The sequence below is a fragment of the Anser cygnoides genome, chromosome 8 (genome assembly GCF_040182565.1).
Source record: "Anser cygnoides isolate HZ-2024a breed goose chromosome 8, Taihu_goose_T2T_genome, whole genome shotgun sequence".
Taxonomy (NCBI): domain Eukaryota; kingdom Metazoa; phylum Chordata; class Aves; order Anseriformes; family Anatidae; genus Anser; species Anser cygnoides.
This window is the reverse complement of record NC_089880.1, coordinates 32,496,305-32,520,962: the sequence shown is the minus strand read 5'-3', so window position 1 is coordinate 32,520,962 and position 24,658 is coordinate 32,496,305. Positions and strand designations below refer to the sequence as shown.

The 24,658-nt window shown below is 43.5% G+C and overlaps 1 protein-coding gene across 20 annotated transcripts in view; it reads right to left on the bottom strand.

Moving 5' to 3' along the window:
* The window catches only part of LRRC7 (leucine rich repeat containing 7), a 183,089-nt gene that overhangs the window by 127,944 nt on the left and 30,487 nt on the right, over nt 1–24,658 (bottom strand). For 2 of the 20 annotated variants that reach the window (XM_013193128.3, XM_048062184.2), the window contains exon 1: nt 8,014–8,101. The exons of 15 other annotated variants lie outside the window; for them this stretch is intronic. The gene's annotated coding sequence lies outside the window, so the exon portion shown is untranslated. Of the gene's footprint in view, nt 1–8,013; nt 8,102–8,183; nt 8,245–24,658 lie in introns of those variants that run through there. 3 more of the 20 variants (XM_048062186.2, XM_013193133.3, XM_067001697.1) reach the window with 2 other exon arrangements.

Genomic DNA, 24,658 nt, shown 5'->3' with positions numbered 1-24,658 from the left:
GCCACCTGAGCACTAGGGATTGCCGTCTCGAGGCGCCGATGCCGATGTGCGGTGCTGCCCCGGGGAGAGCTGCGACCCCGCGGGCACCGGGGCCGGGGCACCACCAACAGCACCAGGGAGAGCTCCGGGCCCCGAGCTCGCTCAGCGAGGAGAAGCCGCAACACCAGGAACCGGGCAAAAACCCACAACTGAGCTAGTGCCATGTCTGGGGGCGGATTTCAGAAGCCTCAGATAGCGTTTGACACAGCCTTCGGACAGCATGCTCCTGAGCGTATCTTCCTGAGACAAACCCATGGCAGTTGGCACTGGAAAAATCAGAATCATGGCAAGTAATCTATTTATCTATATATTTCAAATGAATCATAGCAGCATGAGTTTATTTCAAACAAGTGCTATATATCCATAAAAAGAGGCCTGGAAGCCAGCTCATCCAGCCTGTCTCATTCACTACTACCAGGAGCTCAAGTTCCATGTGAAGGAACCCGGGCTGGCACCTTCTGCAGCACGAGCTGTGTCATTTGTTGAAGTAGCAAGCATGGAAAAAGTACTGATTTTCCTGCTCCTCCACACCCTGCCCATGCCATGCTTTTGGTAGATTGTCTCATGCAATAGAAGTGTTTATAAACAAAGTGTTTATAAACAAAAAAAAAAAAAAGAACACAAAACCCAGAAACATAAAAATCCACAAAATTTTAGACCCTTCTTAATTAAGGCAAATAAGAGCAATATATATTGGTGTACTGACTTATATGCAAGCATCAACAAAATTAAAGAAAACAAGCATTTGTAATAACACAGTGGTCTAAAATGTCAGAGCATTATTCTAAATTAATTTTCACGGAAGTATGAGTTATATAAGCACATGGCAATATCCATCACCTTCTGAAGTCACAGACAGCAGTTTTGAAAAAAATGAATGAAACATGAATGATATATGCATAATTCTGAGCTATATTCTGTCATCCACTACACTGTAAATCAGCTTGAGAGCTAACTCAACTGACTCTTGCAGCCTTTCTTTTCAATAGGAAAATCCTCCAGGGCACACTTCTTCCGTAGCAGTACACGTTCCATTTTTTGCAGCTGGCTTTCAAAATTAGCTTTGTGCTGACGAAAAAGGAATGAAGGTTTCCTTAAATGCAGGAGTCACTGTCTTTAAGGGCAGCCAAGCATAGGACCACCAGTTGGGTGAATGTAATGACATGTTTAGAGACTGGGGAAACTCTCAGCAGCACAAAAAAAACGGAGACATTATACATCCCAGGGTTAGAATATATTTTAGATGAAAATGAAGCTTATCCTATTGTCTTAGCTGGTCACAGGAACTCTGCAGGGAAGGCGAGGGATAACTGAAAACTGGAACCTTTCTGTTCATAGGCTAACGTGCCTGTCTTTATCCACTGGACATATTTCTGCAATCTGAGACATGGTGAAGTTACCTGATTTAGACCGATCTTTTTCGTGTATCAGGTCACTGTAAGTTTTATGTGCAATCTTATAAACTAAACAATGCTGCCACTTTTTAGGCAAAACTTCCAACATCTTTCAAGGCCCCACATCCCATTGTTTGGAAGTAATGAACGACGATTCAACACAGCTCAGTGTCATCTATATATCCAGCTGATTAATATTGTCATGAGCTACCAAGAAACTAAGTTGCTCCCAAGTGCCCAGTAGAGAGACACAGCCCATTGTCTAAGTTCTGGAATCGCTCCCATTCACCCAAAACCATACAGGTCTTCCACCAAGATCAGAGAACCGGGAGTTTATACCACTGACGCTTCCAGCAACTGAAATAATTCAATTACGTTTTTGAGAGCTTAAAAGCAGCACATAATTTCCACAGAAATAAAAACCAGATTAGCTGAGACATGCCCATCAAATGCTAGACAGTTCTGTATGCACTAGTGGATAAAACAAGGTCATTTCTGCAGGTCAGTGATTTGCTCTGGCTTGGCTCCTTTTGTTCTGGACACTTGGCAAAATGTATTTTTAAAGGATTTTCCATGCGATTATTTTTAAGACAAACAAGTCATTTCAGACTCTATATTGAGGTTACAAATAATTCTCTGGAATGAAGCCTCTAGACTTTGCTTCTGTTTCTGTGCAGAAAGCACTATTTTCACTTGAGAAAGGGTGATTAAATTCTTAATTACCCAACTTGCACATAAACGTGTCTTTCAGTAGAAGTAAATGTGCTTTTTATAGATGGAGGTTAAAGCCCAGTTTCAAAATATGTCCCTTGGTGTCTATTCAGTGACTACCAAGCTGCTAAAAACTTGGAGAAGTGCGCACACATACTCATACAATGTCAGAGACTCCCTCTGGACGCCCAGTGAGGTGCATCACACCTCTGCCTTTGCAAGCAAGTGTGGAACATCTGTCTGCACGCTGCAGTCAGGCTGCAGCGGAGGGCACTGCACCCGGCAAGCTGGCCTCAGATCCCAGCAACGACCGGAGAGCTCTGCTAGCAGGAGAGGCATATTTATGTGCACTGTAAAGATAACACTTGAAATAGTTTTGATTCCCTTTGGGAAAAACAATTTTAGTGAGTGTGAATGCAATTGTGCTCCATATCATTCTAACTACATTGTGGCTTATCTCATAAAAGGAATTCAAAAAAAAAAAAAGGATTTGCATGTTGTGTAGTTCATTGGCACAGTATTTACTGTCAAATACAGTAAATATTCCCATATTCCCAGACATTTAAGAACATTTTATCCACAAATATTGGATATATGAGAAAAAAATGTTTGCATGCTATCCTTTTAGAACTTCAATAAAGCCAAATCTATGACTAATAATAAAGTGTAATGGTTAAAGATGGTTACATCTTTAATAATAGATATTAGTCAAAGTGTCACCAAGTGTGGTTTCTATAATTTAGTATCTCATTCAAAGATCTATTTTTCAGTACAGCTAATGTCAAGTGCTCAAAACCTCTACAAAGATAACACACTGATTTTATCCTGTGCACAAGGGCAGCACGGGAAAGAAATTAAGATGAGTAATTTCTCCTTAGCAGCTTGTAACTGAATGGTATACAAGCCAAAATTTTAAATGGATTTTAAAAAGCATTCAGATATGGGGGGGGGGGGGCGGGAATCTAAAAACAAATAATACAGATAAAATATTTGATTCATGAAGTCCTTGAGGGGCTGCCCATTAATAGCAGTGTATGCCAGGGAAGGATGATCTCATGCGGTATTTCTACAAGCATCGTATGTGTATAACACCAGGCTCTTGAATGCCACTACAGCCACCGCGGTCTCTACTTCTCCCTGCCATGAGCAGATTACCGGCAACCTACCAAGCACACGCCGCACCGCCATCAGACCCCTTCAGAAAAACGGCAGGGCACAGAGCGAGGGCATGGCCGAGGCTGCAGGCACCTCGGGGCCCACCTGCTCCAGCCTCACCTCCAGCAGGGCCACCGGGAGCAGCGCCTCAGCACCACGTCCAGGACACAAGCTGTGGGAACAGCATCCGAGGCCTTGCTGAGGCCCTGCAGAAAAAGGGGAAGTCTGACAAGTATCAGAAGTCCTGATAGGAAATGACTTACTTGTACTGTTCGTACAGAGACAAAGCTTCCCTGAGAGCTGCCATAAAACACCTTGGTTTTAGGAGGCCCAGACGTCCCTCCACGCGTGTTCCCTCCTGGTCGCTGCCACCCGCGGCCTCCTGCTTCGCCACAGACATGCCCGCACCGAGCAGCAGCGGCCCCAGAGGAAAGGCACGGATGTATTTGCCCTTACTTGCTTTCCTGCCTTGCCCTTTAGCAAGGTAGATTTCACCGCTCGTATTTTCCTAACGGTGATGTTAGTTACAATCCATTACCTCGTTTATGTGATAGATGCGAGTTCTACTGAAATCAATGCAATTTTGTACAGCTACCGAGGTCTGCTCATAAAGAATGCAAGAAACACGCTACAGGATGAGGTCACCAGAGCCCAGTGCTGCAAATTTCCTCTGCAAAGCATCCACAGGAGGAACAGCCTTCAGCTAATCCTACTCTAATATTAAACATCTGAAGACTTAGGTCCTCATAATAACATCTAAATAATAATATTAACCAAAACCAAAAATAAATACAGAGATAATTGCAACAAGCAAAGGTAGAAAGACGCATTTTAAGAAGTATGTTTTAATAGGTTATAAAAGTGTATTTAGGAGAATCCTTCATGGCAGTGCATGGACAGGACAAAAGAAGGTAAATTGAGCTTTAAAAAGAAAAACCATTCCTGAGTCAGCATAGAAATGAAGCGTGAGTACATACGAACGTCTACTGACAGAAGCAAATGACTAGGGCACACTAAATCCAAGCAGAAACAGGAGCAAATACTTCCTATGTGTAAGACTATAAAAGAGACAGACGGCCTTATGAAACAAAACTGTAGTGCATGTGAAAGATAGAAAGAAAAGCTAAAAATGACCCTGGGAGAACTGCCCACCACATGGATGAAAATAATAAGAGTAAAAAGAGATAGATAAGTGCCTGGAGAGTAGAGATAAGCAACATCATAAAGCAAATTATTTGCTTTGAGCAAGGGAGGGCAACTCTTTCTGTTGTCCCTGCAGCACTGCCTTACAGAGACTGCAGCTAACTGCAGAACCTATTCCCGAGCCTTTGCTCATTTGAGGAAGAAATAAACTTCTTGTAGAACATACTGCAGGCCCATCTCTGTGTACCCTCTTAAGCATCTTTACTGCCAGGAAGTAGGATTCCTCCTGTATGAAACTGGACAAAGTTTTCTCCTATTTCACTTCCCATCAACGTGCAGGAAGGAGGAGAATACAGTAGCAGCAAAACCTGACTCAAAAAGAGTTGGGAATCAGACATAAAAAAAACAAAGAAAGAGTAAAAGAGAGTCAAGGAATGTGAAAAGGGAGGTGGAACGTTGCATTTTTCTTCAGTGGTAATGAGGAAAATCAAAAAATGAAGAAAAAAAGCTTCTTCCAAAAATTAACGGTTAAGCACAACTCTAATATGAGAGAAAATTACTGCAAAAAGCTGAGATGGAAGAGATGATATCCAATAATGATTCACTCCACATTAAAAGGAGACAGGAGAGATGATGAGAAAAAAAACAGCCTAAGTCTCTAGGAAAGGCTCCTACTCTGGAAAATTAGAGAACTTAGAGAAATACGTATTGAGAAAAAATAATTAGCAATTTTTTTCCAGATGAAAATTGATTTCTCTAAAGTCTGATAATAAAGGCATGATAAAGGAAATACGTGTGAATGAAAGGAAAAAATATTGTGTCTGCAAATCTGAATAGTGATTAAAGGCAGAGCACAGAATTAGAAAAATATATTTCATGATTATTGACAAAAAATATTTTAAACCATCAAGCCACCTTCGTGATGTCATAACATTCATCAAATTTTAGAACATGGGGGAAATCACAGAAAGTTATATTGGGATATTTATTGAACAGAATACAAGATGGAAATGAAATCTTTTGTCTAACAGATGACAATGTATAAGGACAATGACATAAAAACAAAGAGACAATGATCAGTTATTTTAACAGGTAAATAGTCCCTTAAGTAAAGCTTCTGTGGCATTGTCAAGTACGTCAAAGTTAACCTGAAAAATTTTATGTTCCTATAATAAAATGGCACTAGGCCTGCCTCGCACGTTCAAACTTTCTGTTAAAGAAATGAGGTTCAGAATCCAGCAATGTGGCGAGAGAAAAGAATCCCAGAACGCCCTAAATGCTTCCTGCAAAACTCGGCCAGCCAGAACACCACGATAAGCTGTGTTTTGTGGGACTTTCAAAGGACTGTAATGTCTTCAGCTTTATGTTACAGAATACTTTAAAAAAAAAAAATAAATCTTTAATTTGAAAGTGAATTAAATTACGATTGCAGCTGCTGCAGTGCAGTTAAATGTGAATATGTTAAGAATACATATTGCAAGGCAGCACACATTACATCTTGAGTGTGTGTCTGTGTATATATATATATATACACGCACGTGTTAGCTCTTACCTGGAACTGGATGAGGGCAGGAATGGGAAAAGGAGCTCTAATTGGCCTTTTTATTCTATATCCAGTTAGTTTTTTTATTTTACATATGGAGCGAATAAAAAGAAAAGAGTAAGTAGATATAACATTAAAAGAACCCCAAATCAATGTAGTATTTGTATTTTAGTTATTTTATGTTGGCATATCACTATGCTAGATTTCTCTTGTCTTCACCTCAAGATACTCTCAGGGGCTTGTTAGGTAACTTAATTGAAAAACCCTTCAAAGATGTATTGTCTGTAGAAAATTATAACAGCAAATATCCCTACTTAAAGGAAAGGGAAAATACAGAGCACGAGTCATTACTAGACAGTGACTCCTTTACTCTTTTTTTCCATTTTTTAATTTGCTAGAAAGCAGCGAAGGGTTTGCAGCTAAAGAAACACGCACCCCTGCTATGACCAGCCTGCTCGCTTTCACTCCTCAAGCATTGCTCCCAAGACTCGAGCTCTGCAGCTCCCCAGTGAGCGTCCGACCCGCAGCAGCAGCAGCGAGCACCACGCGGCCGCTCTGCCATGGTTTGCGCTCACCCTGCCGGGGAGGCATCCATCACTGCTCCGATGGATGTGGCTCTCGCTGGAATTCAGGGCAATCGCTCATGTTTCATCCTGGTAATTTCACTTCATTAGCTTCCATTTCCAAAGCACATACATTTTTTTCCCCACTGTACAGATGTTCATAACGACACAGGCAATATATCACTCTAAGATTAACAGTGTTTCATTGTTCCTGCCACCCAGCCCTCCTATGTGATAATGAAACCTTATGAAACCACTTGTGTATCCAGCTAAAACTTACAGTTAGGTTTAAAAAGCCTAGAGAACAGATTTAAAAAAAAAATAAAAATATTTAATAAATCTTCCTTTCTTGTGCCCAAAAATGGGGGTAACTAGCTTAAACAGAATCGACTGATTAACCAACTGTTCTTTAGGTACATGAAATCACTGGGCTCTTTGTTTTAACGCTAAATTTAATATGGTACTGCCCATAAAAACAACAAATAAACGGTACTTTTGTGACTTTCCTACAAGAGGCTCTGGAATTTGTTTGCACTCTTATTCCAGCGCCAGGCCATTAGTCCTGTCTGGTTGCAAGATGCAAAAACGTGGGTCTGCAACTTGGGTTCCCAAGCAAGGGAGGGAAAACCTGTGGGCTCCCACAGGGAGGGCCCAACTCACCCTTTCAGCACACAATCCATTGCTTCACAGCCTACAGCACTAAAGCTCCACGTAGCACTGTCCTTCTGATGCACCAGATGCTCTTTCTCTCCCCAAAATAAAACAGCAATTTAGAACAAAAATACAGACATACAAGCAGACACATTCAGGCAGTCATATTCACACATTCAAATAAGCCCTGTGGGTATCTGTGCTGGAAGCCAACCAAGTACAGATTTATTCCTCCAGTTTAGCCCAGTAGGTTTTGACTCCAATGTTTCCTTCACTGGGAATGCCAATGCCCCTACTGGCTTCACTCAGGAGTAAATGTAGCGTCCAGCAATGGAACAGCCTCGTGCTTAGATGCAGTGTCTCCATCCCAATGCAAACGTGGTTGCTGAGATTGCAGTGTTCGTAGGATTGCATACATGCACGTATCTGGGCACACGCTTCCCTCACAAACCCTGTCAGACTAGAAGACGAAAGGCATTGTAAAAGCCCAGTCTTTTCAGCAGTCGTACACTGCTGAGAAGGACTTCTACACCAAAGCCTGCCACCAGCCTCCTGCCTTCAGCCACCCAAACACCAGTAAGGCCACCCTGAAGGCTTGGGTGAGATACCTGACAGCCGATACGATCATGTCAGAAGATCGCAGACCAGGACGATACAGTTAATTTGTTGTACAGAGCTGTCAGAATAAATTTTTGCTATGGAATAACTAAAACAATCTGCCAATACTTTCCTTTTTATCAGATGTTCAGAGGTAAAACACATTTTAGCAGAATATACACGCCACCTATCTTTATAATCACACAGACACCCTTACCTTTTTTCCTTTCTTTTTCCACGGATAGAATTATCTTCTGGCCCTTTTCATCTCTGGCACAATGACAAAATAGCAATCCTTTTATATTAAGAGGTTATTTATTGAAGCAAAACACACCTGAATAGCTTAAATCAGATTAGGGAAGGAAACACTATCTCATGCTAAAGCACCTGGTGGAGCGCCGGGAGATCTGCATCACGTCTTGGCGCTGCACACAACGCACGATGACGGGCAGCCGGTGCTCCCAGCACAGCCCACAGCACCCCACATTTCCAGCACCCACAAAGGGTTTCTCCATGAGCTTGGGCTGTTCTCTGTACATCAGTGCGGCTGCAAATCGGTGCCCGTTGTTGCCTTAACGACTCACAGCCTCGTTAGTTCTGGGCTGGCTCAGGTCGCACGGCAATCTGACCCCAGAGAACTGCCAAACAAAACAATTCGGGGTTTGATCCCTGTGCCTTTACCTGACATCACAGAAATACTCATGTGAGCACACAGTCCCATCCATGATTCAATTTCACTATTTGTATTAAAATTCTACCACTAAGTAATCTGACAGGTATTTATTTCATTTTTTGCATGGTACGTGGCATTTGGAAACACGCCGGCTTGGTTTGCCCCTTACCGATTTTTGGTACAGAAAAAACACTTCAAGACAGTGAAAGCCAGCAGAGATCACCCCACCACTTGGCCTTCCATTACAGCCATGTCAGCAGCTGGCACCTCTTAGTGGTGTGCAAGCACCTCCATGCTGCCTAAGAAGACAGGGTATCTCTGGGGCCAGGCTGGGCATGAACGAAATGCACTAAATCTTAACAACAAGCTATAAATCTTAGCAATAAGCTACACATTTTTAGAGTGCAGACACCTCTCCTGCTGGCATAAGGATCCACCTGCAGGCTGCCAGCTTCTGCACCAGCTGTAGGGGATAGCTGCTGTCCGGGTACTCCTTGGGCTGCTCATTTTCTCTTACAAGTGCTCCTGGCTGCAGCTGCACTGCTTCAGCCCCAGGGCACCGAGCGTGGGCCCACCCTCGCTGCAGGTTTTCCAGCTTTACCAGGTGAATGTCCTTCGCTGAAATACTCGGGTATGGCCCAGGTGCCTGGAACAACTCCACGCCAAGGTTACTGGCATATAAGCAAGGTACTGAGAGTGAGAAAACCAGGGAGCCAGGACTTGTAAGACCACGAGGACCCTCAGACAACTCTTTGCTGAGCCTCCGGGTCTGGCCTCCAGGACTCCCCTTTCCACAGAAAAGAAGGCGCTTTACAAGCAAGGCAAGCACCCTCCCCAGACTCTTCCCACCAATTTCTTCCCACCTGAAATTCCAAACAATTAAAAGTAATTTCTGATGCTGCATGTCTCCACTTACTAATCAAACTGCAGATTAACTGATTATCAGAATTTATATTTGGCTTTTATTTAATTAAAAAATGAACTAAAATTGACTTGCAATTCAGTGCATACTACTCATTAACAGCTAGGGCTATCAATACGACTGAACACTATCATACGTGGATATTCTTAGAAAAAAACTGATCTAATTTTGATGAGCAATTTTCTATTTTATGAAATCAAAACAGCAGCAGAAGCAGCAGATCAGCACGGAGGTTGCACAAACCACGAGCCCCCTGCCCCACCGGGCTGGGGGAGCCCTGCAGCAGCCAGCGGGACACGGCCCTGCGGGCACGAAATTTGGGAGGGGCGACTCCTGCACCCCAAGCAACACTCGCAGTACTTCACAGGCACTTTTCGGCATCAGCCGTCGTAAGAGAGGGCAAACAGAAGCCTAATTTCACCCTCAGAATGATTTGGATTTCAATAATTTCCAAATAATGTGTTTTAGTTTCATGAAGAGCTCTTCTCATGCCACTGGGAGGAGTTCTGGATAGTCAGACTATAAAATGTATAAAGTAAGCCTATGTAAAATAAATAGATTACATTAAATAAACTCTAAAAAGTGAGCTGAAAAAAGTCATGAGTCACATTCCCCAAAACACAACAACTTGCTTTAAAAATGCTGACGGAAGAAATAGGGTTTGCATTCTTTTTTAGTCGAGCCTGACGTGAGCCGGGGCCACGCCATGCAAGTTTCCCCCGTTGGGCCCACGCCACGCGAGTCTCCCCCGGTGGGCCCACGCCACGCGTGTTTCCCATGCAGGCGGCAGCGGCAGCGCCGGAGCTGTCAGGAAGGACAGAGCCTCTCACCGCCGACTACGTGACACATCCGTAAGCCAGCCCACGGTGTCCTAGCACAGGAACTAGGCAAGCTGCAAGCAGTACTTCAGGAAATGGTGTAAAATAAAACGCACCACGGCGGTGGAATTCTGTTCTAGCTTTGCGCAGCTAATTCCCTTGGAAAGCGGTCTCTTTGGAGGCACCGTGACTTTGTCACACCCAAACCGTGCTGCTGCAACAGCCCCCTGCCCATCTCGGACTGATCTGCAGTCAATAGTAACCGCAGAAGTTTATTTTTCAGGTCGGTTGGAACTGCAGAGCTCCGCTCGCCCATCATCTCCATCCGGTGTTTCCAGCGTACCAAGAGATATGCATGCATCACAGTATCAGACACTAGGCAAGTACTTGGAATGAAAGCTCCCTACGTAATATAAGCAAAAGACCTATATTTATGTTTTGCATGTTTACAGGCTTTTATATCCTCATTTATACTTTTTATATCTATGTTTGAATGTTTAGATGTCTATATATTTCTGTGCTTATATTTATGCATTTATATTCATAAATTTAGGTATTTATACGCTTATATATTATGTACTTATATACTTACATATTTATATTTATACATAAAGACTTAGAGGACTTCACATTGAAACTGAAGAAACACTGGAGAAAACAAAAATAATTTTTGTAACTACATTCAATATTTGTTGCTTAAGATTTAAAAGACACCAATAACTTTACATTCATTTTGACATTAAAAATGTTATTACATTCTAGATTTTTTTTCCTGTGCATTCTTTATACCTAACTCCAAGTGACAGTAATGGGAATTCTACGAGCCGTTTTTAAACAACGGAACGAACCTTTCAGCTTTAAAGCCTTTGGGTTTACTCAGTGGTTTTTAGCCCCTGGGGAGACCTGGGGATAATAGCTCACTTTAAAAGAAGATCTGTATTTTACAAAACGCAGGGAAAGGAAAGTCAGAGCCAAACATCTTTTGTATTAAAGGTCACACATTACTTGGTGTAAGCAAGGTTACTCCTTTGGCTTGGACAGAGCTCCTCCAATTCACAGCAGCTGAGGATTTGGCTACTTGTGTCAAGGTTCACCGTTCTACCTGCACCACTCCAACTACAAAACGCTTTGTGGCGTATCAATCACACGCAAGGCAAAATGAAATGAATGATGTGGCTTACCAGCATTGCAATGTACCACACAAAGTATTTCTGAAAACTATTGTGGCTTTTTTGTGTCACACAGGAAACCACAGAGAGACACCAGAGAGCCAATTCAATATGCCATTTGCTTGTCATCTATTTAAATTATATTACAAATATATGTCACGATCGACAGCCATAAGCAGAGATCTGCAATGTTGCTGTATGTCCCCATCTCTCCCCTCATGAGGGGCACTGTCAGCTCTCGTTTTCTCTCCTCCATCCCGGCAACTTAAGGCGAGCTTTCACAGAAGCGAGCTGTACAGTATGGTCAGTTCAACCAGCTGAACAAAAAGCCACCCCAAGACAAACACTAGAGAGATGTTATGCATTCTGTGGCATACACCAAATTTCAAAAGGAAGTTACTGAGTATTATATCACTTGGCACCGTCCATTTTTATTCACTGATGTAAAATACCAGCTGAACATTAGTAACTGCCTACGGCTACGCATGTCTGCATCGCTGCTTCGGCTCATCAGCTTCATTCGGGCACTCCTCCAACACAGAATAATGGCACGTTCAGTTTGGAAGTGCTCATCCTTGGTTCCTCCTTTCTCCTTCCATCCCAGTGACAGCTCACAAAACTGAAAAACTGCAAATACTTTTTCTTCATTACAAAAGTGTTGGCCAATATTCTCCAACTGGCAATAAAACAAAAATGTAACATTTGTGTTAAATTCCAACTGACAGTCAAAAAAAAAAAAATAAAAATCAGGTTCTACGTTAAATATTAATGATTCATTTTGTTTCCATTACAGGACAGCTAAAAAGCGGCAGTTCAAGATTGTTTCAGAGCCCTCCATAACTTTAAACACGCTAAGGCTGTAGATGTGCATGTGTATCTGTCACAACCGATTTTGCTCCAAGTTATTGACATTCTCCTTACGTACATCACAAGGCACCAGCTAGAATTTTTGGGCCGGATCCAAAAAAAGGAATTACTTTACCACTCAGATTTCTGTGCTCTCTCAGACGCATATGCTTTCTAATGTTATTTAACATTCATGGCTGCTAGCGATAATTAAGCACTCACTGGATCTGCAGAGGATGCTCGTGGTACACAACGAGGAAGACAGCCCGTGCGAAAGACAGAGGAAGGGAGGGGTGACCAGCGTGGGGCTGGCCATCCTCCGCCGTTCCGAAGAACCAGGGCTTCTCTGAAGGAGCTCGTCTCAGGCTTCCTGCCTCAGACACGGTTCCTAGAGAGCGTGCTGCCCGCAGCCCCGAGGCAGGCAGCATTGGCCCGCGTGTGTGAGCCGCTGATGCAGGCAGAGCTCTCTGAGCTGTCCAGGCCCTGTGGAGAAGGCCCGGCCTGCCAGCCTGGCGCTGCAGAGCTGCCACACTGCGGGCAGCTGGCACGGCCGCCGTCCTGGGCACCAGAGGCCTACGGCAGCTCCAAATCCCCCCGGTCGCCGTGCCGCCTCGGCTTCTGTCCCTGCTGCGCAGAGCCATTGCTGCGCTGCATTTTTAAATATCAAGTTGTTTACGGTGAGTTAACTTGTGCTGGCTAGTAGCCGTGTAAATACTAGTGCAGACAGGAACGCTACAGGACTCCTGAGGTTTGTGGTTTACACGCCGTCTGGCAGAAAGGGAAACAGACTGCAATCCAGGCACAAAACTAGCACAGCCTAAGCTGTTCTTGAGGAGGAACCTGCACTCTGAGAAGAACTCGAAACGCAGCAGTTACAGGTGTGAAGAAAACCTGCCCCTCTCCTCCCAGCAGACAGGGGACTGCTGCTGAGCACACACATTGTGAACGTGGATCCTGGGGGAGGTTTCCCTGCAGGCAGGAGCAGGGAACGTGTCCGAGGCCGCAGCGCAGAGCTCACCTGGCTCCTGGATGAGCCAACGCGTGGACACAGCCCACGGGTACTTAGCACACACATAAGATACTCCAGAGATACCCCATACTCACTGGCCTCGAGCAACTTTTCTGTTTCCTCTCCACCACAGAACAGCATAGAAGATAGCAAGCAAATCCAAATTTTAGATGTACTAAAAAGTTGGGAATAGGTATTGGGTCTGTTAGATGAAAGCTGTCGCGTGGTTATGGTAATCAGGACATCCAGAAATGAGTTAACGACTCACCAGTTCATCCTTACACCGCGGAGTGCCTGGCACAAAACCAGGGTCTGAGTATCCCCGATATGTTCAATAAATCAGAATTCCACTTAAAACTTCATTCACATTCAGTTTGACTACTCTTTATTTAAGCAAAGGTGAAAAGCAAAACCTGAAACAAAGGATGAAAAGATAAATATAACCCAGACAAAATGGCCATATAGATTGTATGTAGCCAAAATATTTATTCTTAATTACTCCAATTAATCACCCCTGGGGACCTGGAAACCAAAGACCCAGCCCTTAGCCCCAGGGCTGTGTAACTTGCAGGGCATTCTGAGGTTACACTTCTCTTTGGGTAAGGGAAAAAATAATAATTCTTTTCTCTTACTTAGCTTCCTTTAGGAATGTCTTCCCTCTTTTATCTTACAGGAATGCCAGCAATGAGCTTTTGTTAGCAAAGATGATGGCAATAACAGACTGTTTTTCTCTTGTGTGATGTCTGAGATTGAGTTTCTTTCCCCTTCCCTTCCTCTCAGCAGTACAGTTACAAAATGCAAAGGTTGAAACAAAAAACAAACAAACAAACAAAAAAACATACACACACATTTCCCTTCCCCTAGAGCTTCTCTGAAATTACATTTCTATCATATTCTTTAACTACCAAAGTTTTCTGTGGCTTAAATTGTGTTCTTGCCCCCCTCAGCACTGGAGCATTCTCAGAGCACTACAGAAACAAGCAATGAGAACCCTCAAACACAGTTTCATAAACTTCTAATCTCTAGTCCTTCACGACTTCACCTGTGACGATCAGCAGATGACAGCTCTAGAATTTAGAGTGATTTCTCTACCTCCACTTTCCCCGCACTAGTCCCTACTGCACCAGTTTTTGTAAGTTTTAATGGCTCATTCTGCTGCAAAAAGTCTGTTGAGAGACATCGCTCTTTGGGAAGCATCCCATTTATCAAGCTTGCACCGTGGTGACGCACATGGCCACGTGCAAGCTGCGAGCAGAGGCACAGCACCGCAAGTCCTTCCAGCCGGAGGCTGCAGTGGAGACGTGGTGCACCACGAGCCGCCAGCCTGCACAACCTACACCCACCACCGGACTCCCTCATAGCCGCTCAGAACAAGCCACGTTGCAGCTCTCACACCAGCATTCAGACCTGGCAAGGTCTCTATGCAAGATGGAAGAGTCTGCAGATACATAACCTAGAGCTGTAAGGCAACCACAAAGCCTTCTCCAGCCCGGCACGCAGAAGGACCTCCACGCAGCTGCATTTTCTGAGACTGTGGCACAGTCAGAGGGCTGGGAGGTTTCTACCACGGAGCTCAGAGAGCTGGGAGAACAGCTTTGGTGAACTCCAGCTTCATTCCTAAATAACACAGTTCATTGCTATGGTAGTCTCCTACTGCCTGAAAGGCTTTTTGGAACAAAAGCAGTTGGCATGAGAGAGGAATCCAAAATTAAATTATTCCAGTAGACCAACCCAGAGCATCAACTTTGCATCATTTTCCTTCTCAGTTTCACCAAACATCGGAAGAAATCAGAGAAGATCTTGCCCTGTGAATAAAGAATACCTCGACGCAGTCCAGCAGTAGCTGGAAGGTATTTTCATAGTCTCTAAAGAGCCATGGGGACTTCTCTTCCTTTCTTAAAATAGGTTTTCTTATTTTGCAAATCTGGCAATGGCTTACTAGGTAAGAAAGGGAGCCATAAACATAAACTGAGAAGGTACAAATTTCCCTGCAGAACAAGGCCAGAGTATACAACCAGCCAAAAAAATATTTCACTATACAGCAGTTCATATTCAGAAAAAAATACATTTTGCTGTAACATTTTCCTGACAAATATAGCAACCAAAGTATTAAGAATCAAATGGTAGTTTAATAGATATTAACCCTTCCTTTACGGCTGAGTTTTAAAGATATAATTACAATAATCTTTTTTGTGACATACTGCAAGTCCTTGGCAAGAAGAATCAGAATGAACCAGGCAGCTACTGTACTAAATGAGTAACAGAGAAAATGAGATAATCTGGATAGTTGCAGGACTGTCAGCCTGACACCGATCCTGCACAATGCAATGGAATAAGCAATATGTGACATTATTTATAAAGAAGTACAGAAGTTTAATAAAGTAAAGTAAATGCCAGTACGTGTGTATAAAAAATGCAGTGTCAACCTAGCAAGGCAAATTTCTTCGGATGGTATTAGAGGTATGGGGGTTAACTAGCGGCAATGCAACACAGTTCTGCAGGCATTAGATTTGCTACTGTATGACTTTTGACTAAGTCAGAAGGTTACAAAATCAGTATATTACACTGAATGGACGTGAAAGTGACAAAAGACAAGTTGAGAAAAGAATCCTAATTGTAAATGGAGAACCAGCACAGAAGGAGGGTGTGTTCAGTCCAGGTCCCAGGTTTTGGCCTTTTGACACTTCACCTCTTCTCCAGTGACTTAGGAATGAAATCATTACTGTGCAAGTGAATTAAAAATAGCTGAGCTGAAACTAACTAAGAGAGCAGGTGACTGTCCTTGGTTGGACAAGAGTGAAGAAGCAAACAGCATATGCTACACCATAGCCAAACATTGTCCCATCGGTGGGCAAAAAAATTCCAGTATCCAACTGGATCTGTCAGAGTAAAGGGCTCCAGCATGGAAAAACGTGAGTTTTAACAGCTCTGGGAGAAGGCAGGAGTTACAGAAGATCACAGTGCAATAACGTGGTAAAATGAACTACTGCAATCTTTAGAAATGTAAGTAAGGCAACGCTGTATTGGAATACAGAGGTTCTATTAGCTCTGGGTTTTGTGCCGACAATTAAAGAAAAACATTGAAAAAATGAATTAAGTTCAGAGAAGTGACAGGAGACTAATCAAGGGACAGGAAAATAAGGTTTCTAGTAGAGAAGACTGTTCATCTTATCAACAAGGAATCTTTCCAGAGACTTAGACAAAGTTAGAATGCAATAAAAATGGGGAAAAGATGATTGAGCATAAATGACTCTTCTGTATTACAGACTAAAATTGTAAGATTCAGTGCATTAGAGAAATTGGGACTTTAGATCGAAGTTGTGATCCCGGAGATCTGCGAAACCTACAAGGGTCACTGAGAGATCAGCATTCTCCTTCTGCCAGGTTCACAATAGCTCGGGTGCGTATTGGAGGCAATATGGCACGTGGAAGGGACTCGTCCCATAGAGATCTGCTCTGTACAGTTTAAGCAAAGTGAGGGAGTAGCATAACTTAGTAAAGGACAGCAGAGGAAGTCAAAGAGACGAGTCCCTGCTGCTGCCCGGACCACTGTGTTGCACTGAGTCTGGGACAGCAGACAGCGATATATGTTTGGGGTATTATAATGTTTGGGATAAAAACAGAATATACAATCATCAGCCTGTTCCGTCTGCACTCCCTGCAGCTGATAGTTGGATCTTCTACAGGAGGAGGATGCTCTCGTGATCCAGACTGTGCAGGGTATATTAATGAGACCCACGCTCCAAAGCGTCAGCCACAACAACAATGTTCTTCTGAACTAGGATGAGATCCAAATGTCCATTTTCCACAGCTCAGTTCTTGTAGAAGCTAATTCCTTCCTAATAAAGTTTCAAGAGATTAAACCTCAAATGTGAAATGTTAGCAGAAAAAGAAATGTTCAAAGGGCAGGGACTAAAGGAAACCATCCAAGTCCATCAAGTCACACTAGGTGCTGGATAAGTCAGTTAAAAGCAGTGAAAAATGCTCAGACGTGCCGAACAGGGCTATAGGTTTCTCATTAATTGCGACCGTACGGCAGATAAGACACATCCACTTAGCTTGAGAGGAAAGTGAATAGGAATATTCAAAGAAGCTTAAATATCATCCTTGGGCTGATTATCACAGCCTTTCTCCTAAAGAAGAGTTTCTCTTTCAGTGTGTTTTTGCCCAGAAAGATGAAGGACACAGTTATTGATGTCCTCCCTTCTGTAATTCTTTTTAACTGTATGTATTTTTCTTTCACAAAGCCACAGAAGATGCGGACATGTCTCTGACCTCTTCCTTAGAGATTCATCAGCTAAAATAAATACTGTATGCGTGAGCAGGAAGATTAATTGCTTTGCATGGCTGTGCTTAACAAACGCAACAAGTGAAATTAAATTCATTTACTCAGAGGACTTAATAACATGGGTTTTATGGCATTTCACTTTCCCTGTGAGAAAGTTTCCTTCTATCAAAACTTGGAAAAACGTTTTTTAAAACCGTTAAACTAGAAGTATGGTTGTCAATTATGAAAATCAATTAAGTCTTCCAGAGATGATTATAACAGCTGAGGATTACTCTTCAAGTTGTTTAAATGTTTTACATTAACAAATAGTTAAGTTTGTAAGAAGTCCATTATTAAGAATACTACAGGTATCTTAATTGCAATAGTAAATTATATTGGTCCACAAATGACATTTAAAGTATGGTTAAATATTACACCGCTGATTTTGGTTCACTTTCCCCCTCATCTGCTGATCGAAAGACGCTAAGTTCATCTCTCAAGAGGACCTTGTCAGGGTAAAATGTCACTTGAGTAAAATCTTTAAGATTAGAAATGATTATTTTTAATAGCAGAGAGCAGGGAAAGGGCAAAGCAGCTCCCTTGAGGCCGGTCCAGCTCGGCGCGAGGTGCCTGGCACAGGGCTGCAGCTGGGTGCCCAGCACTGCACAGGGGCACCCCCCCGTGCTCCCCGGGGGACCAGGGCTGGCAGGTCTGTCATTTTAGGGCGAAAGGGCCCAGATTATGTAAACTGGCTGGCCTTCGGTTAAATCTTACCCTTGCGACACCGTCCACTTAAAAGGACCAGTAAAACTCCCATTCAACTTCCAAGCCCAAAGGAACATGCCGTCAATAAGCAAAGGTCGTTCTGACCAAGCCCCAAACAATCCAAATGATGTTAAGAATCCAAAATAACTTCACAGATAAGAGCCCTCTGATGGTAATATAAATTCAAAGAAAATAAACTACTGCTGAAGGTGCATGTTCAGATTTCTAAAATATTTATTCATTGCGCTCCCAGCTTTGAAACGAGCTCTGACTTATCCAGGAGCTTAACGATGCTGTTGGAAGGTGTCTGAATGCTGCTCCAGCATCCACGCAGACAAGAGGGACAAGAGTGCCAACCTAAGAAAAGTAATACAAATGAGCACACGTCGGGATGAAGAAGAGTGGAATGCAGCTCTGAATCACTAATCAAGAAATGAACACAGCATTTAAAAATACTGAAAAGATTCAACTACCATCTATTATAATTTATTGGCAAAGCTTCAAGGGTTTCCCACAACTGTAAGGTTTCTCATGGTTCAAAATGCTTTCCTGTTGAAGAAGGCTGAGATAAAAGGTCAGGGAAATGGATATGACAGCACAACAGCGTAGGCAAGACGACAACCGTCACTCCATGGCTTTATTCCACGAGAGCTGACAGAACCTGCCAGATTTTCCTTATCTTTCTTTTCTCTAAAGAGGACTGAGAACAAACGCTGCCTACCTGGAGCATGGTCCTGCAGCACAAGCATTAACCAAGTGAGCAATTATCTTTCCAGATCACTCTGCACACATTTCATGGAAGCCTTCACAACCCATGTAGGTGAATTCGAGCTTTAATGTTGACTGCAATAAAAGCAAAAACTTGCTACTATACATGAAGTTCAAATGAAACAATTTAATTGTTAAGTAGCTGGCTTCACAGGAGAAAGGGCACATACAACCTGGAGGAAAACCACCCTTTGTTCTCCACCACTGCCTCTCTGCCTGTTTCTTCACCGAGTACTGTGTTAGTACACAAGAAAGGGGGAGGCAACACACACAAAACCACTAGTGTAAAAACCGAAATATTTGCACTGGGATGCTAAGCACCTGCAGCTTGCAACCTGAGTGCTGATCTGCAGCAGACTGTGGGATTCCTGGGCGCTCCTGTCTGCCTCCTGTTCCCAGAGAGGAAAGCCTTTCTGAAATAATCCATCAAAGACTGGCAAATGGTAAAGATGAATTACCCCATCATAATGCCTGCCCATCTTGGCCTAGACATGCCACCTTTATTTAATCATTTTCATAAGTTACTTACTGCCTCATCTGTAAGTCTCCAGGGCTCTGGGAGCCAGACTCGGGTTGATCTAGGCACTGTCCCAGGTGAAATGAAGCTGCAAATTAGAGCAGCAGGAACCTTGGTCGCATCTGAGCTGTTACTGTGCCTGAAGAGGGGCCTGGCTCAAACGATCAGTGAACAATCTGGCCCATAATTAGTATTAAAAGGGAAATCAAGAGGAGGAGACAGGTCGCCTTATGCAGAAAGGCTTACGGCCACCAGGCCAACACCACGCGTTGGCTCACACGGAGGACCACCGTTTGTCACTCCCAGGAAAGAGCAGTGACTGCTAGGGCACAGCGTGGCGGTCTCTGCCATCAAGCAGACACCAGGCACAGGCTTACACTCAGAGACTTCTCCAAGCAAGGACAGGTATCACGGGTGACTCCTGATTCACACGGGCAGTGTCTAATCCGATATTCCTAACCCAAGCACACCAAAACGGGTGCTTTTACTTCTCAGCTCCTAGAGGATGCCATACACTAAAATGATGAGATTATTATTCCTATCTACTTGTCCAAAGTTAAGATTTTTGAATTTTTACACGTGTTTTAAGACATTTCTTCATAAGGGCAGATTATGGCAAGGTCTTTTGCTCTTTTCATAGGTAAGGCAATGCTGTTCCAGGATTTCACAAAGCCACCACAACTAATTCCATAACTCACTGTGCATCATACTCTACAAAACTAATTAGAATATAAAGCATTAAAAATAACTAATGTTATTTTTGTTTGGCTACAAAATGTTAATTGTTTTCAATCTTTTTGTTTATTTTAGATTTTTCCTTTAAAAAAAATCACACACACACAAAAAACCAGCCCACATTACACAGACTTTGGCGTTTCAGAGACAAAGAGCGACACCATCTATGAGGCTGAGCATGGCTGAAGCAAGAGCAGTGGAAGTGTTCATTAAAGCTAAGGTCCTCGCCAATACGTTCCAGATGATTTTGCTGCTCACCTTTCAGTAAAAGATGCAGTTCTAATGCTTTTCCTTCTCAGAATAAGTGGCCTGTGCTGCTATTTCGATCCGGTATGGTTAGTGCTGGCAAATAACACAACTCTTTATTTGGTGCATAAAAGAATTCCTGCTGTTATGTAAAGAACAAAAAATCCAATTACAAAGCTTTTAGACTTCTCCCCTAGCAGTAGCATTAGCAAACAAGCTAATCTATGCAAAGCTCCCGCAAAGACAGTGGGCGAGGACTTCATGGACCTCAGACGGTGCAGAAACTCTTTGGAAGCACCACCAGTGCACGCTCCCCCTTCCCGGAGGGACGCCTGGCAGGCACCAAGGGCTGCCGGGCCTCTTGGGACAGCTCTCCCTTCGTTTCCTTGCCTCTCCAGAAAGAGGCCTCTCCGCCAGCCTCTCCACTCTTTATTTTTTCCTCTTTTACTGCCATTTTTGCTGAAAGTCAATACAGTCTGGTTAAGAAAACACTATTTACTTCTCCACACACAACTGGCAAACAATACTGGATTTCATAAGAACGGGGTACTAACCAGTGGTTCAAAACAAAATTTTGGGGCAAACCCTGAAATATTATTAGGAGAAACTGGGCATGACACTGTGCAGAACAGCTTTTTGAAACAGCGAAAAGCAACTCAGAATGATCTCTTACCAGTATTTTTATACTTCCTTTACACTATGCACTATCTCAAGTACAAATATAGGTTTTGTCAAAGAGCTGTATTTAGCTCTGTCCAGAATAAAACCTCTGATAAAGCTGCGCTAAACAAGTAAGTATTGGCAGCCTGATTCAAATCTCATGCAAGTTAATGCAGGTGTTAGTGAACTCTGTGAACCTTTGGATCAGGTTCCAGTTTGTTCGTGATTCTGAAAGCGTGAAGTGACTCATAATTTTCTAGCTTTCCCTCGGTGGTTTTAGAAGAAGCATTAAGTTACTTGGGACTTCTCTTACAACTGTCGAGAATTAGGACATCATACACACTTGCAAAAACAAGTGAAAACCCCCAGACAAACAGCAATAACAAAACGAAAGGCATTATTTCTCTTGTATTAGCATACTGCACAGGGCTAATAAAAACACAACAGAGGAATCGGTCACTTGAAAGTCATTTATGAATTCTTTACACAGGACATCTCAATGTCTTGCATGGCTGTTGGCCTTCAAAGCGGTACAACGGTCTGGGGCCCTGCATTTATCCTACTGCCTGTGTGTTACCGGCATGGCTACACAAGCCCAGACGAAGTCACGCAGGAGCCCTTTCTGCTCTGTAGCGCTGGGTCATTTGTGTGCCTACAAAACAGCCTGGACTTCTGTGAGACCTGTGCTGGGGCTCACAACCACACGTGAGACGCCCGGTTTGCTCAGGCTAATGAAGGACCGGCTGTAGGACATGAGGACATTTCAACTTCTGTTCTGGGGCACCCCAGTCCCGAGCCTCCAAGCCATCCCACGGCTCCTGCCACGAGGTCTGCTGGTGAGAGCTGAGCTCTCGTGGAACTGGAGGTCTGCACGTGAAAGCAGGGAATTCAGTTCCGCCTCCTGTGTCACCTTGAGTGCGAAACCCCCGGCATTTGGTACAGACAAGGAAACCAGAACCTGCCTCCTGCAGCTCACGGGCTGCCTGCAGCCCGCTTTCTGCTCGCTTTGATTCCATACACCCCCCTCACTGTGAATTACACACCTGCATTTAAGTGCTAACTCCAAAGAAAAAACTGGACTTGCACTCCTGAAAGGGAAGTGTAAATGAGCGAGGCAGCAGATCCTAGATGCAATGAAACCAGCAACATTAAGCACAAAATGTAAAAATTAAATATATTCAACAATATGCCCATACAGAGCCTGCAGAGGTTATTCCAGCGACTTAACTGAGCCCCCCCACAGAATTTGATTAACTTTGTGTTGTACAACTGCAGCTGAAGTTGGCTTTCTATCCACTGCATTTTGTTAAACGTACATTGTTAAAGGACTCTGAAAGTGACTACAGATAAATATGGCTTTTGCTCATCTTGTTGACAAATACAACAGCACAAAGATATAGGACACTAAAATATCACACAATTAAAAGCTGTGTTCCAGGAAATCAATTACAAAATCACTATCGATATTACAAAAGACCTGCGTTTCTTTCTTGGCATGCTGTTCTGTAAGGGCTCATGTTTATAAATTATTCTGCCGTGCAACCACCGAAGTTGTCGGCCCGTTCTGTCCCTGCGTGGCTGTGTTCGGCGTGCGTAGGAGAACCTGTGAGGATGCAGCGCAGCGCCCTGCAGCTCTATTTTCTTCCCCGAGAAGAACGCGACACAGATACCGACACAGGATATTTTTGCAGGGTGGGTGTTAAACCAAGCGAAATGCATCCACGAACGCTGTCGGGCCAGGGTGGGCACAAGGCAGGCAAGGCCAGGGTGGTTGGAAGGCGGTGGTGAGGCAGCACTGAAGTCCCTGCCCGGGCACTGCTCGACCCCGCAAGGCCCTGCTCTGCTCCCAGCAATGCCAGTTTTCCAGCCCAACGGCTCTTGGGTGTGTTTTAAAGCAGTGCAGCCCCAAAGGCCAGCTCTCCCCACCTGCCTCCTCCAGCATATAAAGCCATAACGCAAGGCGGTGTATGTAAAATAAAGACTAAACAGGCAGAGATGGCTCAGGAAACACTAAAAAACATCTGAAGGAGAAAAGAAATCGTACAAAAAAAGCTGGGTTTGCTGGGAAGGCAAAAGCAGCGAGAGGACAGCATGCCTGGCATGGTGAGCCGGTGTGGCGGCAGCCACGACTCCCATGCGGAGCCGAACGCCCGCATCGCTGACGCGCGGGAGACGCAGGACCAACGCCTGTTCCACGTGCGCGCGCTAACTCAACACCAAGTTACTATGGAAATAAAGCAGAACTCGTCCTATCGCAATTTGGAAAAATAAGTAGAAAGAGCGGAAAACTAGAGAGAGAAAATGTAGGAGAATGACCTTAAATTATGTTTAGCTGTGGACTATCTTTGCCTTCAGAGTAGTTTTAGTAACAAACCACATCCTCATCTCCAGAATAACGTCACGATGTAGATTGCTAATAACCTTTTTTATTCACTAATTAGCAATAAGCATTCATGTTATATCCTCAGTTAAATGTTGTCAGCAGTCACCACATTGTATTTTAATTCCATTTAAATTTAAAATCCTTATTTTAATTCTATTAGCTAAATAGTAGCCACTCCAGCTGAAACACTAGAAGCTTTTGTAAGACAAACATCAGTGGACGGCTTTCTTGTCAGTTCATTCGTATGCTACCACCTTTACTTGATGTTCAGTACCCTCCATACTGCTTCGGTATCAAAAATGAATATACTCTCATAGGAATAGACCTATGGAGCTCTCTTGACTTTGATTAAATTATGAGCACAGAAACAAGCAGGATTTGACCTTCTGGGTATATCCAGATAGAAAGAACAAGCTGCATGATATCTTGGAGTCAAATCTCGTGCATCTGGTCATAGACTCCTTTCCCAAGATGAATTAAATTAGCCTGTGTAACAGACATCAGAGCAAAAAGCTTAATGTGTTTTGATGTTGAGATGAGCTACACACAATTTATTAGGAAACAAATAATCATACTAAATTACAGTTCACAGCTGAAAACAAGAGAAAGTGCCTTAACACTAATAGCTTTTTCCACCATACAGTTTCCAAGTACTCTCTCCATCCCTCCCCGGAGGCAGCCACAGGATGCAGTGCAGCACCTGCAGCAGCACCAGACAGAGGCTGCTTTGCCTCCTGAAACTGGTGGGCAGGCCACCTATGGGTTGTACACCGTGCATCCCCAAAAGCCATCTGCATCCCTGTCCTGAAACCGGGGTGGTCAAGGGGTTTGTGGCTCATCATTTCTGCTGTGGCTTGGCAAGAGCTTCTTGCTTCACTTTTTCAGTATCCTCCACAAACCTGCTGTGCAGCACACAAAGCCTGCACTCAACAGAAAGCAAGGTTGCTAACACTTACTAGTTAAAAATGCTAACTCTGTGTATGCTGCCAGCATTACACTAAACTGTTTCTCATTGCAGGTTTGGGCTGATTTTGGCTCTCAGCTATAAATATGCAGTCCTCACTGGTCAGAAAATAATGCAGAG